Below are 19,734 nucleotides of genomic sequence, written 5' to 3' on the forward strand. Positions count from 1 at the left end.
TCCTTTTGCTCATCCCATAAGTTTTGGTATTTGGTGTTTTGTTTTCATTTAGCTCAAAGTATTTTCTAATTTCCCTGGTGATTATTCCTTTGACCCATTGGTGGTTCAAGAACATATTGTTTAATTTCCACATTATTTGTGAATTTTCCAGTTTTCCTTTTGTTATTGCTTTCCAGTTTCATTCCATTGTGATCAGAAAAGATGCCTTGTATTCTTTTTAAATCTTTCAAAAATTTTTAAAATCTTAAAAAAAATTTTTTTTTAATCTTTTTAAACTTACTAAGATTTATTATGGCCTAACATATGTTAATCCTGGAGAATGTGCCATGTCCACTTGAGAAAAATGTGTATTTGGCTGTTTTCATCTATTCTTAATTTATTCTATATTTCTGTAATCATGTTAGATGTTGGACTTCATCAATTTTTTTTCTGCATATATACATTTACTCCTTTGAACTATCAATAAGATATAATACATTCATAATTTTCCTAATATTGACTAACCCTTGTAGTCCAGGGAGGAAGCCCAATTTTTCAAATTAACATACATTGTTATATTATTTCAAGGATACAATAAAATGATTGAACAATTCCATTCATTCCTCACTGCTCATCAAAAGTGTACTCTTTTTTTTTTTATTTTTTAAATATTTTATTTATTTATTTGACAGAGATCACCAGTAGGCAGAGGGAGAAGGGGAAACAGGCTCCCTGCTGAGCATAGAACCTGATGCAGGGCTCAATCCCAGGACACTGGGATCATGACCTGAGCCGAAGGCAGAGGCTTTAACCCACTGAGCCACCCAAGCACCCCCAAATAAGTGTACTCTTGATCCCTTCTATTTATTTCACCCATCCCTCCACCTACTTCCCCTCCAGCAACCACCAGTTTATTCTCTGTATTTAATAGACTGGTTTTTTGTTTGTCTTTTTTTTAGTTTGTTCATTTGTTTCGTAAATTCCGCACATGAGTGTAATCATATGGAATTTGTCTTTCTTTGACTGATTTACTTCACTTAACATTATAGCCTCTAGATCCATCCATGTTCTTGCAAATGGCAAGATCCTGTTCTTTGCTGTGGTTGAATAAAATTACATCGTATACAGACTTTATCCACTTATCTGCAGATGGACCCTGGGTTTGCTTCCACATCTTGGCTATTGTAAATAACACTGCAATAAACGTAAGGGTGCATATATTTTTTTGATTTAGTGTTGCTGTTTCCTTTGGGTAAATACCAAACAGTGGAATAACTGAATCATTTGGTAATTCTATTTTTAAGGTTTTGAGGAACCTCCATACTGTTTCCTACCAGGACCGCACCAATTTGTATTTCCACCAGCAGTGCCCAGGGGTTCTTTTTTTCCACATCCACATCAACACTTGTTATTGGGAGGAACCCCATTGTTTTGTTGTTGTTCTTTTAAAGATTGTATTTATTTGACAGAGAACGAGACAGCCAGAAAGGGAATACAAGCAGGGAGAGAGGGAGAAACAGGTTTCCCGCTGAGAAGGGAGCCCAATGTGGGGCTCGATCCCAGAACCCGGGGATCCTGACTTGAGCTAAAGGCAGACGCTTAGCAACTGAGCCACCCAGGCACCCCATGAACCCCATTGTTAATGACATACTTTTTAAAGTACTGCTGAACTACAATTTCCATTATTTTATTAGCATTTTCACATAATTGTTGATAAGTAGGTTGGCCCTATCCTGTCAGGATTTGAAGTCAAGACTTTCTTAGACATTCCTTATAAATAGGATTTGAAGGATCTCCCTTTTTTGATCTTTTGCAACAGTTTAGATTCTATCCAGCTTGCCTGTTTCTTAACAATTTTATTTTATTTTATTTTTTTAAAGATTTTATTTATTTATTTGACAGGCAGAGATCACAAGTAGGCAGAGAGGCAGGCAGAGAGAGAGAGAGAGAGAGAGAGAGAGAGAGAGAGGAGGAAGCAGGCTCCCTGCTGAGCAGAGAACCCGATGCGGGACTCGATCCCAGGACCCTGGGATCATGACCTGAGCCGAAGGCAGAGGCTTTAACCCACTGAGCCACCCAGACGCCCCTCTTAACAATTTTAAAGAATTAACAGTGAAACCATGTAAGCCTGGAGTAAGGAGGAAACTCTTTTTTTAAAAAAAATTTTTATTAACATATAATGAATTATTAGCCCCAGGAGTACAGGTCTGTGAATCGCCAGGTTTACACTTCACAGCACTCACCATAGCACATACCCTCCCCAATGTCCATAACCCCACCCCCCCTCCCTACCCCACTCCCCCTCCATACCCCACTCCCCCCAGCAACCCTCAGTCTGCTTTGTGAGATTAAGAGTCTCTTATGGTTTGTCTCCCTCCTGATCCCATCTTGTTTCATTTATTCTTTTCCTACCCTCCAAACCCCCAACGTTGCATCTCCACTTCCTCATATCAGGAAGATCATATGATAATTGTCTTTCTCTGATTGACTTACTTCGCTAAGCATAATATCCTCTAGTTCCATCCACGTCATCACAAATGGCAAGATTTCATTTCTTTTGATGGCTGCATAGTATTCCATTGTATATATATACCACATCAAGAAAGAAATTCTTAAATAACTTTTCAACTGTTTTCATTGTTACTTGTTTGTTCAGATTTGTCCAACTGCTGCTATCCATTATTTTTCAGTTATATTTTCAAATGTAGTTTTAGGACCTTTTAACCTCCTTATATCAATAACTTGCTTCCCTTTTCCATTTCTAATATTGTGCATTTGTCCCTTTTTCCTTTCTAAAAAAATTTATTACTACACCAGCCAGTGGTTTATCTGGTTTTTCTCTGTTATGCTGTCTTCAAAGAATCACCTAATCTTAGCAAACATACTATATTTCAGTCTTCTAGATGTATGGTTAAAATTTGTGAGGTTTTTTTTCCTTTCTTTATTCTGTAGCTTTTACTGGCTGAACTTATTCTTCTTTATATGTATTAATATAAGATATATATTTAGTAATTATGATTCCATTTTACCTTAAGTTTTCTATTACTATTAATTGCCAAATGTATGGTGTTTCTGTATTTGGTTTTATAGGTATGTGTGTGTTTCTTTGAATAATTTTGAAGTTTATAATATGCTTTTTGGATTGTTGTTTTGCTTGCAATCATTATAACTTCATTTACTATTATTGACTCTCCATTTCTTGATTTAGCAACTTCAGACTACATCTGTTGAGTACCAGTTACAGAAGAATATTTTTAAAAAGATCACAAATAAATCTCTTCCCACTTCTCTTCATCCACCTTCATACTTTATTTTGATTATTATATTACCATTTTTTACATTGTCAAGGATTATAACAGTAGCATTCTGTAACTATTTTCCATAATTGTTTTAATTTCATATTTTAATGAACTGAGTCTTTATCACCAGTCTTTTTACTGTGGCTTCCCTCTTTATTTCTTGGTTATTTGGCTTTGATTTTTTTGTTTTTTCAAAAAAGGTCATGTGGGTCCTCTGTGTGTGTGTGTGTGTGTGTGTGTATGTGTATTAAGATAGATTTATTTATTTATTTAAGAGCGAGAACTTGTGTCTCTTGGAAGGGGAAGGACAAAGGGAGAGGGAAAGAGAGAATCTCAAGCAGACTCCCTACTGAGCACAGGAGCAGGACATGGGACTTAGTCTCATGACCCTGAGATCATGACCCTGAAATCATGACCTAAGCCAAAAGCCAGTCAAAAGCTCAGTCAACTCAGTCACTCAGGTACCCCTGTCCTGAGTTTGTTTATGATTGAGATTGTCCATATGTCTATTTCTGGCCTTTATATTTGAATGTCAGTTGATTGAGAATAACATTTTTGGATCTTACCTTCTTTTACTCAGCACTTTACAGACATTAAATAATTCTTAGAGAAGTCTGAGGCTACCCTGTTCTCTTTTTTCTGGTATATAATTAATATTCACCTATATATGTAAAGAATTTTATCTTAGTGAAATGCAAAAACCATTAGGATATATCTCAGTTTAGATATTCACGTGTCAATTCTTTTTTTTTTTTATTTTTTAAGGTTTTATTTGAGAAAGAGAGAGAGAGAACATGAGCAGGGGGAGGAGGTAAAGGAGAGGGAGAAACAGGTTCCCCAGTGAGCAGGGAGCACAAAGCGGGACTCAATCCCAGGATCCTGGGGTGATGACCTGAGCTGAAGGCAGACACTTAACTCATCAAGCCACCCAGGTGCCCCTCACATGTCATTTCTTTTCTAGGAGCAAGGTGTTCTAGGTTAATACCTTCCCTAATTGGGAAAATTCTCTTCTACTGGTTTTTAGGTACAACGTCTGATCCGTTTACTAGTTTCTCTAATTCCAAGACCCCAATTACCTTTAGTCTAATTAGTCTTTGTCCTTTAAATATTTTATCTACTCTTTAAATTGCTTTGTCTTTAAAAAAAAAAAATCTACAGACTCTGTGACTTCTTTGGAGGTCAATGAGGGTGGGGCTAAAACTTCTAACCCTCTAATTACTTAGATCTTTCTGGTGATCAGCTCTCTCTGAGGCTCTCTAGGAACCCCAGCTCATGTAACCTCATTAGCATAAAGTCATATGTGATTAAAGGAGCCCATTATGAATAACAATCCTATCTCTGAAGAAATTCCAAAGATTTTAGAACTTCTGTGCCAAGAATGAGGGACAAAGCCAAATATATTTCTTATTGTACCACACCCCTTGATTGAAACAAGCCCCAAACCAGACAATATACATGAAACAACAGTTTTCAAGATATTGGGTATTAGGTGGGGGGAAAAAAAGGATAGTGATTCCTAAAAGGCATGAATTAAGTCTTATGATATTCCACTATTGCCTGGAGAGAGTTTCCAGGCATCAGTGCAGGGAGGAAGGGCTCAGATGCAGCCCAGCAATCTCTTTGCTGAGGAGACAAAGCAAGTCATTCAGGGAGTCCAAGGCAGCTAAATTCTCAGGCAGACTAACAGAAATGGGAAAGCTGCAGAAGGAAAACTCTGGAGATCTGCAGAGGGACCCCTTGAGTCCTCAGCTGAGTACTGATCTGTTCATGCATGGAGGGAACTACTGAAGGCCATGGGAAGAACACCCAAAAGTGTTACAGGGAAAACACAGGACCAGATATAGTTCTAGTTCCCACAATCCAGAGTGGAAAACCTCCCAATTCAGGGATATTGTGTAGAGTACTTGAAAGAGTTTTGCCTTAGAAATGGGCCAAAAATATTGCTATAGTAAACACTGCTCTGGTCCTGCCTAGCAAATCTTGTAAGATCCAAAGGGATCAAACTGTTTCCAAGTAACTTAACCTTGTCCTAGAACAAAGATCAAGACTATTTATAGGGATATAAAAATATCCAGCATACAAGAAGATAAAATTCACAACAGTTGGCATCCAGCAAAAAATATTGCTAGGAATGCAAAACAGCAGGAAAGTATGATGAGAGAAATGAAGAGAAAAATCACTCAATTGAGAAAGACCCATATATGACCAAAAGATAGAATCAGTAGACAAGAAACCACTACAGTAACTGTACTTTATATGTTCAGAGGTTAGAGGATGATTGAATATGGAAGACATTTTAAAAAACCAAAATCACACTTCTAGAAATGTTGGAGATGAAAAATTCAGTGGATGGTACAAATGACAGATTAGACACTGTAGAATAAAATAAGCAAACTTGAAGATTTAACAATTGATACTATCCAGAAAGAAACAGAAAGAGAAAAGACCCACTCCTAAATTGAACAGAACATCAGTAAGATATGATAAAACTTCAAGTGGCCTAATATATGTGCAATCAGAGTCTGCAGTGTGGGGGTGGAGGCTTGTTAAGAAAAATGGCCCCAAATATTCCAAATTTGATAAATAAACCAGAGAAAAGAAACTAAATGAATTCCAAACACAAGAAAAATAAGGAGAATTATACCACGGCATATCATAAACAAATTTCCCAAGACCACTGATAAAAAGCAATTACTAAAAGCAGCCAAATAAGACATATATTATATAGAGAAGAATAAATATAAGGTGACAACATATTTTTTATGGGGAACAATGCAAGTCAGAAAGCACTTGAACAATATATTTAAAGAACCTCCTCCCCAAACTGTCAAACTAGAATTTTTTAAAAAATATTTTTTTTTATTTATTTATTTGAGAGAGAAAGAGCACAATCAGAGGAAAGGGCAGAAGGAGAGGAAGAAGCAGGCTCCCTGTTGAGCAGGGAGCCCAAGTTGGAGCTTAGTCTCAAGATTCCAGGATCATGACTTGAGCTAAAGGCAGATGCTTAACCATCTGAGCCACCCAGGCACCCCTCAAACCAGAATTTTATACATAGCAAAGATATCTTTTAAAGATAAAGGCAAAGTGAGGCACCTGGGTAGTTCAGTTGCTTAAGCATCCATCTCTTGATTTGGGCTCAGGTCATGATTTCGGGATTGTGAGATCAAGCCAGAGTCAGGCTCCATGCTCAGCAGGGAGTCTGCTTCTCTCCCTCTCCCTCTGTTTCTCTTCTTGCATGTGCACTCTCTCTCTCTAAAATAAATAAATCTTTTTAAAAAGTCATAATTAAAATAAAAGCAAAGTGAAGACTTTAAAAACATACAAAGGAAAAAAATAAATCCCTGACTTTTATTATAAAAAAACACTAATAGAAGTGTTTCAGTCAAGGAGAAAATGAAATTAGGTAAAAAATTTCACTAAGAAACAAAGACCACCATAAATGGTTACTATGTGCATAAAAAAAAAAACACTTTTTCTTATTTAAATATCTTTCCAGGATAATACACTATCCAAAGCTAAAAATAATAATGCATTGTGGAGTTGATGTGTTAAGCTTAAGTAAAATGTAGAACAACAATTGCACAAAGGACTGAGGGGAAAAATGGAAACATTAAGCTATAAGGTTCTTTATCCTAAGCATAAAGTGGCATAGTATTTAACAGCAGAGTCTTGTAAGTTAAAGATGTATACTATGAACTGTAAAGCAATGTCTAAAACAATACAACAAATTATAGCTAGCAAGCCAACAAAAGATATAAAATAGAATTCTATTCATTTAAGGAAGAAATACCATACTGTTGGGCAATACATAACTCTTCCAACTCATTAACAAAAAGACAAAAAACTCAATTTAAAAATAAAGAAATACCAGTTCTACCAAATACTCAAGTAATTTTAAATAGAACAAGAGAAAAAGGACAGCACAGAACAGATGGAACAAAAACAACAGCAAAATGAATCATATTATATCAATAAGTATAATGCTCTAACCACCCAAATTAAAAGGAAAAGATTATTGGGTGAAATTTAAAGAATAAGACTCAACTATGTACAACCTAACAACAACAATAACAGTAACAAAACACTTTAAACACAGTGACACAGCTAGGTTAAAAGTAAAATGATAGGAAAGATATAACCTGCTAACACTAATCAAAACTGGCTACATTAAGATCAGACAGAAGAAATTTTAGAGCAAGGAGTACTTCCAGGAACAAGGAGGGTTATATTTTAATAAAGGAATCAATACAATAGTAGGACATAAAAGTCCTAAGTGTTGGCATACCTCGTAGAAAAATATAAAATACATGAAGCAAAAACTGACAGAAGACAAAACCACATTTAAAATGGGAGTTTTCAGGGTGCGTAAGTGGCTCAGTCAGTTAAGCATCTGCCTTCAGCTCAGGTCATAATCCCAGACTCCTGAGATCAAACACCTGCATGGGGCCCCCTGCTTGGTGGGGAGTTTGTTTCTCCTTCTGTCCCTCCCCTCCACTCAGGTGCATTCCCTCTCAATCTCTCTCTCTCTCTCTCTCATGCATGTGTGATGCAAAAGTAAATAAAATATTTTTAAAAAAATTTTAAAGGAGTTTTCAACACCTCTCTCTCTATAATGGATAGAACAAGTAGACAACATTGGAAAGGATGTCGAGGACCTGAACGATACCATCAACCAAACTGACTGAACTGACATAAAACGTAACAAGCAAAGAATGCAAATTCTTGTCAAGTGCACATGAAACACATACCCGGATAGTACCTATTTGGAGTAATAAAAGAAACCTAAACTTGGAACTTTGTAAGTCATACTACCTACCAAAAACAATATAACCATAAAGTGCAACAATATTCGTCAATTAAAAGGGATGAAATAGTGACATATTGTGCACCACAGATGGATCTCAAAAACATTATACTACATGAAGGTGTCAATCATAAAAGACTAGGTATTATGTCATTCCATTTATGGAATGTCCAGAATAAGCAAATCCACAGAGAAAGAAAGTAGATTTGTAATTGTCCTAGGCTAGGGAGGTAGGCAGGAGCAGGAGAAGATTGGGGAGTGACTGCTAATGGGTATAAGGTCTCTTTTGGGAGTGATAAAAATGCTCTAAAGTTAGATTGTGTGGATGATCACACAACTCTGTGAATATGCCCAAGGCACTTAATTTTACATGTTAAATGGGTGAAATTTATGCCATAAATAATATCAATCAAGCTGTTAAAAGTAACCATATAGAATTGTATTTTTTTTAATCTCTAAATAATTTTGAAATTAAATAACATATTTCCAAATAATCCATGGATCAAAAAAATCCAAGAGGAAGGTAGAAAAGTATTTTGAATGGGATGAAAATTTAAACAAAACATACAGCTAATGCAGTTCTTAAAAGGAAATTCATTACATTAAAAAAAAAAAACCTATTTTAGAAATGAAGAGGGTCTCAAAATGATCCTGCTTCTACCCTAAGGAATAGAAAAAGAACAGTCAATGAGACTCAAAGTAAGCAGAAGAAAGGATACAACAAAATTCAGGGAAGAAATCAATGAATTAAAAAACAGAAATTAAAGAAAAATGCATCCAGAGTTCAATGTTTTTAAAAACCTTTGAGAAGAGGTATAAAATTAATAAAACCCTAACCATATCAATTGGGGGGAAACAGAAAACACAAATTTCCAATATGAGGAATGAAAAAGGGACATCTTTATAGATTCTACAGACACTAAAAGGATAATTAAAGAATATTATGAACAACTTTATGCCAGTAAATTCAAGAATGTAGATAAAATAGACATGTTCATTGAAAAACACAAATAACTAAAGCTCACTAAAGAAGCAGCTAACATGAACAGCCCTATATCTATTTTTAGTAGTTAAAAACCCCACAAAGAAAACTACAGGCCCAGATGGCTTCATTGGTGATTTCTACCAAATATTTAAGGCCAAAACATACCATTCTAGAAAAGCTCTTCTAAAGAAATTGAATAGAAAGGAATACTTCCCAACTCATTCTATGAGGCTGGAATTATCTGTAATAAAAAACAAAGACATTACAAAAAATAAAATTACAGACCAATATTTCTCATGAACATAGAGGCAAAATTCTTAACAAAATTTTAGCAAATCAAGTCTAGTGATATATTAAGAAGAAAACACATCATGACAAAGTAGGTTTATTCCAGAATGGTGGGGTCAATTTAAAATTAAAAAATCAAACAATGTAATTTATCAACTTAAGATTAAAAAAGAAAACCTAAATGATTATCTCAAATGACCCAGAAAAAGCATTTGGTAAAATCTAGCATTGACATGTGATAAAAACTCTCACCAACCAAGGGTAAAAAGAAACTTCTCTACCCTAGTAAAGATCATTTATAAAAAACTAGAGCTAACCTCTCTTAATGGTAGAGAATGAAGTCTTTTCGTCTTAAGATCAGGAAGAAAACAATGATACTAATACTGCTCCTATTCAACCTTGTACTAGAGATCCAGTTTCCAACCAGTGCCAAAAGGGGAAAACAAATTGATCATCTGGATTAGAAAAAAAGATCTGAAACTTAAAAAAATGAGAGTAGTACTAAAAATCTGATTTTAAAAAATTGTGTAAACCTGTTCCCTGAAAACTACAAAGCATTGCTGAGAGAAATTTTTTAAAGTAATTTTTAAAGTTTTTAAAGTTTTTAAATTTTAAATTAAAATATAATTTAAAAAGTAAAAAACTGAAGAAATATACTGTATTCTTAACCTGGATAAGTATTAAGTTATCTATTCTCCACTCAACTGATGCATTCAATACTCAAAATCTCAAAAAAAAAAAAAAATACTCAAAATCTCAATAGGCTTTTTCTTTGTTGTTATAAAAGTTGACACGCTGATTCTTGGAAATGCCAGAAATCTAGAATAGCCAAAATGACCTTGAAAAAGAATGACAAAGTTGGAGAATATATATGACTTGACTTCAAGACTCATTTGAAGGCATAGTAATTGAGACGATGTGTCATTGTCATCAAGACGGCAAGTAGATTGGGGCACCTGGGTGGCTCAGTCAGTTAAGTTTCCAACTCTTGATTTCTGCTCAGGTAATGATCTCAGGGTCATGATTTCTGGGTTGTGAGACTGAGCCCAGCATTGGGCTTCTGACTCAGCTTGGAGTCTGTCCCTCTCCCTCTGATCCTCAACACCCATCCCCCCCACCTCTACCTCAAATGTGTGCACCCTCTCCCTCTTCCTCCCTCCCTCCCTCTCAAATAAATAAATACAATCTTTTAGAAATAAATAAATAAAAATTAATTACTGGTTTGATGAAATGCTATCACAAGGTAAAGCCAAGTTTCCTTAACCTCAGATGGTCATTTTTCCCCCCTCAGGAAAATACACTGCATTGATGGACATATAAGTAGTGATAGCTACTATCAAGGGCATTTGAAATGCTATATACTATGACATGTAGGGAAACTAAGTATATTACTAATGTCTGAAGATTAAGATATAACTTTAAAAGTGTGTTTCAGAAGAGCATTTAAGAGTGTCAGTAAAAGAAGTTAAAAGAACTAGGTAAGTCTGGAAAATTGGAGTGTGGACATGCTGGTTAAAGGCATCTGACACTATCCATTTGGCAGAAACAGGAGAACCAGACTGAACCTTGTGATTAGAATAACAAGTACAAGATAATGAGGAGGAAATTTATCCTTTTTTAATACAATCCCCCTGTATGTAAGAACAAAGAATTCAAAGAAGGGCTCTTCCTACTGAGTTGAAGATCTTCATGATGACCAGTAGAGTTTTAAAACAAAGAAAGCAAAGCTGAAGCACTCTGGGTCAAACAGCCTGTTTTGTGGTAGCATCCAAATCAGGTTGGGTCATAGGATCAATACGATACAGGTCTCTCTACCACATTTATCATTAGTTGGTTGATGTATTAATTCAACCAATCAATATGCATTGATCATCTACTGAGTACCAGCACTTGGCCAGGTGCTCCTCAAAATTCCAATCTAAAAATAGAAACTTGCCTCTACTTTTATCATATTCTCTGAATGATCACTTTGATTTCTTGACATAACTGAGCCATAGCTGTCCCCTTGTGATACCATGACTTCTGCAGTCCTCTCCAAGGGAGGACCCACTTAACCATCCTCCACCCAAGTTACTGCCATGCCCAGCACTCAGCACCCAATCTCCTCTCCTTTTTGTTAAACTTCTGCTCCTCTGAGAATCAACTGTTTGCTTATATCCCCCTTCCCACTCCCTCCCCCCACCCCAGCATTATCTACTTCTTTCCCATTCATGAAAGACTAAGTGCTTGGCTCAGGCTTCCTCCATCCCCACTCCTGTCACCATCCTGAGTCACTTTGACACAAACTTGGGTGACCCATCACCTAGGCATTCAATTCTTTGAATGCCTCCTCTTCTGTGTCTTCTCCTTTGCCACATTAATACCCACCACCAAGTCACACCTGGGTCAGGAACTGCATCACATCAATTAACACTAATTCAATGAAATGCTAACACTTTCTAGCTACAATTTTCTATCCTTCTTGTTCAATTACTCAGAGTGTAACAGTTTTTGGCTTTGCTTCTTTCCTTCCTTTTCTCACTTTTTTCCTCTTTCCCCCCTCTTTTTCTCTTTCTTTTCTTTTTATCTTTTTAAATGATACTCCTCCACTTTCTACACATCACTTCTCTCCTATACTTAACTTCTTCTATTTATTTTTAAATTAAATATTGTGTTTAAGCATCTTTATAAATCTCACATTATTTCTAATTTTTCTGTAGGCTTTTTGGGGTCCCTATGTCTGTCACCTGCAAATAATTTTTTCAGATTCCTTACTTTCCAATTTTTGGTCCCATAATTTATTTTTCTTATTCTATTGTTTTATTTAGGACATATAGTAAAATGAACAGGTATGAGGTACTGATTCAGTTTCTCTGCAAATCTAATCCAAATATTGCACTTGTCTCAAACTCTAAGCCCAACTCCCTCTTCCCCCACAATTCTTTCACTTGAAAAACTCATCTGGTTTCCAAAATGGATCCCCCAGTTCTACTCTGTTCCCCTCCATTCCTTCTACTCTTAATAGCCAGAGTGATCTTTTAAAATCATATTTAGGTTATATCCTTCTTTTGCCTTAAACCTTTCACTAGTTTATAATTGTACCTAAAATAATATCCAAAAGCTTTAACAGATTCTTCTTCTTCAATCTGTTCTTTTCTCATAGTACTAGATTTTACTAACAGTATTTTCTTTTATTTCCCAAATACAATAATGCTCCTCTGCTGCAAGTCTTTCTCAGTGGCTGTTCCCTCTGTCCAGAATCCTCTTTGCCTCACAGTTTGTCCAGAGAACTCCTATTCAGCCTTTAGATCTCAAAATTCTCCCAGAGAAGCCCTCTCATGACTCCAGAAATTCAGTCAGCTCTCTCTTTTTTTAATATTTCATTTAACTCTTCATTTTTCCTTCAAAGCACTTATCACTTTATGTAATTATACATGTTTATTTGTGTGGCTACTTAATATATGTCTCTCCCATTATACTAAAAGCTTTCTGTGTTTATCCCATCATCCCTAGCCTATGGCATTTTGCCCAGAAAATTGTGTGCTCTTAATAAATATTTATTGAATGAATAAATGGATGAATGGGACATAAAGATGAATAAGACACAATCCTGGCTCAGAAAATGCATGCGCAAATCTTTCCTTCCAGTCTTAATTATTTGTTTTCCTTACCAGGGTTAGAAATGGCAATAAGGAGCAAGATGACATCCAAGATCCCGACTTTATATTCCTTAGTGAGAGGACCTTGTTAGGTCAGAAACTGACTAATATAAGCAATTATAGCAGCCTGAATCTAGGCCTGAAAATGGCAGGAGAAGCAGGATAAATTTGGGTAAGAAACTAAATAGAGAATTTATTCATTACACATCCAAATCCAGAAGCTAGGACAGCTATAATACCCACAATTAAAATTTTATTATCTTGAATTTAGACTTAAACAATTCAATACTTTATAATACATTCTTTCACACATTTTTTATTTCTCCCTTCATTTCTATATATAAGAATTTTTAAAATAGTGTATTTAGAAACAAAATAAAAAATAAACTATTAAGACTACACCAAAATAAAAAGCTTTTGCACAGTGAAGGAAACCATCAACAAAACAAAAAGACAACCTACTGAATGGGAGAAGATATTTACTAATGATACATTCATCTGACAAGGGGTTGATACCCACACTATATAAAGAACTTAGTCAACTCAATCAAATTAATCTGATTAAAAATAGGCAGAGGACATGAATAGACATTTTTCCAAAGAAGACATCCAGATGGCCAACAGACACATGAGAAGACACTCAACATCACTCATCATCAGGAAAATGCAAATTAAAACCACAATAAGATATCACCTCACACCTGTCAGAATGGCTCATAAAAAGACAAGAAATAACAAATGTTGGCAAAGATTTGGAGAAAAAGAAGCTCTCATGCCCTGCCTGCTGGTGGGAATATAAATTGGTGCAGCCACTATGGAAAACAGTATGGAGGTTCCTCAAAAACTTAAAGATAGAAATACCATATAATCCAGTAATTCCACTACCGGGCATCTACTAAAAGAAAACAAAAACACTACTTAGAAAAGATAGATGTGTCTCTGTGTAATTTGAGCATCATTTATAATAGCCAAGATATGGAAGCCACTTAAGTGTCAATCAATAGACATATGTATATAGAAGGCGTGATACACACACAACACACACACACACACCCTCTAGGTCCATTTATATTGTCACAATTGACAAGATTTCATTCTTTTTTATGGTTGAATAATATTCCTTCATACGTATATATACACATGTATATATACACATTTATTTATTATTTATTTCAGGGTATTATGCTAAGTGAAATAAGTCATGCAAAAAAAGAAAAATACCATATGATTTCACTCATAGGTAGAATCTAAAAAAAAATAACAACTGGACAAACCAAAAAAGCAGAAACAGATCTGTAAGTACAGAGAACAAACTGTTGGTTGCCAGAAGGCAGAGGGTGGGGGTGAGAGTAAAACAGGTGAGGGGCGAAACAGGAGTGGGAAGTCCAGATTTGCAGTTATGGAATGAAAAGTTACAGGGAGGAAAGGTAGAGCACAGGGAGTATAGGAAGCGGTACTGTAATAGTGTTGCTTGGCAATGGATAGTAGCTACATTGTGATGAGCACAGTATAATGTATAAACTTGTCAAATCACTATGTTGTGCACTGAAATTTATGTGACATTGTGTGTCATCTATACTTCAGTTAAAAACAATTTTTTCAGATAGTGTTGTATTCTGTACTAAGGGAAAGATCCAGGCTTTTGCCCAAAAGAAATACAAGTGGCAACAACTGGTAGCTTCCGAAGTCAGAAGCAGCCAAGTTTACTTGAAAAGAAACGTGGAGTCGCACGTGTTAAAATGCAGGTTGAATGGCAAATGTCGGTTCCTTCTCAGAGTCCAACTTTCTTCCAGTCTTAGATGATAAGCCATCCCTGCTCATATTCAAGTTTCTCTGCATCTGTGTACTGAAGTCCATTCTCTGCTTCCTCCTCTGAGACCTTCACTTTACACCTAAGCCTTGTTTTCTTTCTCTATTACCAACATCCTTTAGAGTTACAAACACGCTTTTTTTTTTTCTTCTTTCCCTGACTTCACATTATCCTCTAGCTATAATTTGTATTTTCCTTTCTCATTAAAGCCTCTGCATTTTCATACTTCCCACTTCTTATCTCACTGTATTCTGGCTTCTCCTCCACCACCCAAAAGAATTCCCTCTGGAATTACTTATTATCTGACAAATCCAAAAAAGCATTTTTTGGTCTTTATCCAGTAGTGTGACAGTAAATGTTGAACAAACACCTTCTTAGAACAGGGGTCAGGCAGCCGGTTGGCCTGCTATAATGAATTAAATTTCCCATGGTACAAATACATTCACCATGGCTGACTTCAGCCACTAACTTGGTATCATCTGACTTCCAAAACAGTTAACACTGGCTCTATGAGCTATTACAAACCTGCTACGGCCCTGTATGACATGGAAATCTTTGGATCATTCATTCTTACTTCAACTTTCCATTCTTGTATTCCAGGATATTACTGCTTTAGAGACCCCACCTACATTTCTGATCATTCTTACTTGTTATGTTCTTGATACTTTTTTCTTTTATTGCTTAAGAGTTGAGGTTCCCTGGGGTCAGAGGTCTGTTCGATATTGTTTTTTCTCAATAAACTTGCCTGGTGAAATAAAATAAAGTTTTATACTTTCAAACATAAATCTCTTATACAAAAGCTCTACCCTAACTGCCTGATGAATGTTTCTAACTGATGGTCAGAAACTTACATAAAGGGGTACCTGGATGGCTGAGTGAGTTAAGCCTCTGCCTTTGGCTCTGGTCATGATCTCAGGGTCCTGGGATCGAGCTGGGCTCTCCAATCAGCAGGGAGCCTGCTTCTCTCTCTCTCTGCCTGCCTCTCTGCCTGCCTCTCTGCCTACTTGTGATCTCTCTCTCTGTGTCAAATAAATGAATAAAGTCTTAAAAAAAAAAAAGAGGGGTGCCTGGGTGACTCAGTGGGTTAAAGCCTCTGCCTTCGGCTCAGGTCATGATCCCAGGGTCCTGGGATCGAGCCCCGCATTGGGCTCTCTGCTCAGCGGGGAGCCTGCTTTCTCCTCTCTCTCTCTGCCTGCCTCTCTGCCTACTTGTAATTTCTGTCTGTCAAATAAATAAATAAAATCTTAAAAAAAAAAAAAGAAACTAACAGAAAACCAAAAATGTTATAATCCTTCCTATAATCTGGCTCCAATACCTCTACTTAATCAGCAAAGCACTGCTTAAATAATTCTAAAATTTATCTCTGCTTCTTCATGCCTATCATGTCTGCTATCTCCAAGAGCTGGAATCAAATATAAAGGAATCTATAAGATTTAAAGTTAACAACGTTAACGTTCAGTGGGTCACCACTAATGGCTAGTAGTTCTCAAGATGTGTATTGTGTTCTACAGGGGAAAAGGAAGTTTTGTGGTCAGATGAATCTAGGAGTCACTGACTTAAACAAAGCAAAATTTTATTTTTTTATAACTTTTTTAAAAACTTTTTTATAACTTTTTTAAAAACTTTTTTAGAACTTTTTTTTTTTTAAGATTTTATTTATTTATTTATTTGACAGAGAGAAATCACAAGTAGATGGAGGGGCAGGCAGAGAGAGACAGAGGGAAGCAGGCTCCCCGCTGAGCAGAGAGCCTCATGCGGGACTTGATCCCAGCACCCTGAGATCATGACCTGAGCTGAAGGCAGCGGCTTAACCCACTGAGCCACCCAGGCGCCCCTTTTTTAGAACTTTTAACATACTAATGCATATCATGTATTTCTGAAAAGAATGCATAGACATTTTCAAATATATTTGACCAATCACCTCTTTTTTTTTTTTTTTAAGTGGGAGGAGGATGTGAGTTAAAACACTAAAACCTGAAAAGAGGGGGAAAAAAAGTAAAATCATAGAAGTAGAGAGTAAAAAAGTGGCCACCAGGGGTTGAGGGATGGGGGAAATAGAGGCTAGTAAAAGGTTACAAACCTTCAGTTATAAGAAGAGTAAGTTCTGAGAGTCTCACATATAACATGGTGACTATAGCTGACAACAGTGTATTGTATAATTGAAATTTGCTAAGAGAGTAGAACTAAGAGAGTAGGTAAATATGTGAGGTGATGGATGCATTCATTAACTTGGGGGAATCCTTTCACAATATATAGGTATACCAAGTCATATGTTGTACAATTTAAATATCTTATAATTTTATTTGTCAATTATATCTCAATGAAGCTGAAAAAAAAAAAAAAAACCACGCTACTGCCTGGGAGTTGAGCTCAATTTCTCTTTCCTGTTGCAATAGTCTGGAATAAAGTTTTCCTTTAAAAATAAGCACTTTGGGGGGCTACTGGGTGACTCCTTGGATTGAGTGTTTGACTCAGTTTCTACTCAGGTGATGACCTCAGAGTCATGAGATCAAGCCCCATGTCCTGCTCTGCGCTCAGCACAGAATCTGCTTAAGATTCTCTCTCTCTCCCTCTGCCCTTTCCCACACTCATACACACACCCTCTCTCTAAACAAACAAATAAATAAAGTCTTTAACAAGATAAGAACTATTACCACCTTGCAGTACATAAGCATTTCTCTGAATACAATTCAGCATAACTCTGCTCTACAGAAACAACAATCAAAGACCTCAAGAAAGATAAAGATAAAGGACTTCATCTCTGCCTACTACTCCTCAAATACTTCTGCTCCCTGCCTCAGTTCTTAAATTTCAACACTATGTTCTTGCAGTTCTTCATATAAACCACGCTTCTTGCCTCTTTTCTTTATTCATGCCCTCCTCTAGGTAGGAGTTTCTCTTCACTGGCTTTCTTTCTAGATAATGCCTACTTCAGTTTCAGGATCATTTCTTCCAGAAATTCCTTCCGGGTTTCTCCAGCACCCTGCATCTGAGTTAGGTGTCTGCCCTTGGTGTTGGTACCCAATGTATATCTCTCCCATTGTACTTGCTGCATTGGTGTTTTTTTTTTTTAAGATTTTATTTATTATTTGACAGAGAGAGACACAGTGAGAGGGGGAACACAAGCAGGGGGAGTGAGAGAGGGAGAAGCAGGCTTCCTGCTGAGCAGGGAGCCTGATACGGGGCTCAATCCCAGGACACCGGGATCATGACCTGAGCCAAAGGCAGACACTTGACAACTGAGCCACCCAGATGCCCCTACATTGTTCTATCAGCATATGTTTGTGTTTGTTTCCCTTCCAGATTGTGAGCTCCTTGAAGACAGGACCCATATCTTATTCAATTTCACTGTCTAACATAGGACCTGCCTATATGAAGCATGTCTTTTTATTCTGATGTTTTGACATCTGGGACCTCCCTGATCTTGGAAAGACTGTCCCTCTCAGGGTTAGTCAGTTCCAAGAGATAGTAAAGGACTCACCTGTGAGTGTGCCTTTCATAGGCAGACCAATCAGTCAAAACCCATACTCTCAACCACATTCTTTATTAGACTCTCACAGGGCTCTTACACTTCAGACCACTATCCCTTGACCCTGATCAACCCCAGGCCAGGTAACAGAAAACTAGAGACAGTCAGTCCCTCCACCCCAGAGCCTGCTAAAATTATTCTAACTAGCCAATCCTAAGCCTGCTTACCCTACCTCATCAGATCCTTCTGCAGAAACCACAATAAAAACTCTTGCCCACATTTTCCCTTCCCTCCCTCTACCTCTTGACTTGACCCTGATCCTTCCCCACGGGACCCTGCATGGCATGCCGTGTCCTGTCTCCTGACTCTGGGGCTCTCTGAGTATAACGTCTTCCTTCATGACAATCATTTTCAGGTCTGCGTGTCTCACCACACCTGATTCAAACAAATCCCAGGTAACTTTTAAAGCACTGCTGCATGGTAGATATTCAATAATTTTTGTTGAAATAAATAAATAAGTTAATTAATGAGTTCACCAACGGCAAGAATATAAAAACTGCCCCCTTGAGTTAGCCTGCCGGCTCCTCCAGCCCTGGACTCTGACGTCCGTGAATCCATCATAGAAGAATACAGCTGTCCTCCTTGACATCAACAGCTAAGCCATATCCTCAAAACGAAAATTTTTCGTAATGAAAAAAGAGAAAAGAATCTCACACTGTTCCCCTTCTTCCTTGAACATAGAAGAGAAAAATGATGTGTTCCAATTGCAGTGAGCTAGCTTGCTCCCTCTCTCTTTTGCCATCTTTCAACTGAGCACTTAAGTTTAGAAACAGTGGGCAAAGTCCATAAATCAAGGCAATGTTATCGTTGAGGGCGTCTTGCTAAGACTCTGTCTACTGAATGGCAAGAGAATTCCCTTCCAGCTCTAAGAGCCCTAGTTAAACCTGTCACTGAATCAGCTATAAGTCTTGGTGTTTCAAGGACAGGAAAAACCCACCTCAGAATGGTTTAAGCCATAAAAACTGGTGTACAGGGCTGCCTGGGTGGCTCAGTGGGTTGTCTTTGGCTCTGGTCATGATCTCAGGGTCCTGGGATCAAGCCCCACATCAGGCTCTCTGCTCAGCAGGGAACCTGATTCCTCCTCTCTCTCTGCCTGCTTCTCTGCCTACTTGTGATCTCTGTCAAATAAATAAATAAAATCTTAAAAAAAAAAGTGCACAAAGGGTAATTCTAGATAGAGGTGGATTATTGCCTTTTTAAGGCTAAAAACAACTAAAACAGAAAATCCCTCAAGAAAATATACAGATGCAATAAGACCACATTAAATGAGAGGGGAAAAAAGAAAGCATGAATGCAGGATTCAGGACAAGAGTTACTTAAGATTAGGGGAGGCAAGATTATGAGATGGGGAGGAAGCCATAAGGTTAAGATTTGGGTTATTTATCAAGGTCCTCATTTTTGT

General features: G+C 36.9%; 1 long non-coding RNA gene across 4 annotated transcripts in view; it reads right to left on the reverse strand.

Moving 5' to 3' along the window:
* LOC116594322 overlaps nucleotides 1-19,734 on the reverse strand; it is a 191,652-nt gene that overhangs the window by 131,752 nt on the left and 40,166 nt on the right. Inside the window, exon 3 of one of the 4 annotated variants that reach the window (XR_004287159.1) lies at nucleotides 9,233-9,308. The exons of the other annotated variants lie outside the window; for them this stretch is intronic. This is a non-coding gene — a long non-coding RNA (uncharacterized LOC116594322). The remainder of the gene's footprint in view (nucleotides 1-9,232; nucleotides 9,309-19,734) is intronic. 4 annotated transcript variants of the gene reach the window in all.

The sequence above is a fragment of the Mustela erminea genome, chromosome 6 (assembly GCF_009829155.1).
Source record: "Mustela erminea isolate mMusErm1 chromosome 6, mMusErm1.Pri, whole genome shotgun sequence".
Taxonomy (NCBI): domain Eukaryota; kingdom Metazoa; phylum Chordata; class Mammalia; order Carnivora; family Mustelidae; genus Mustela; species Mustela erminea.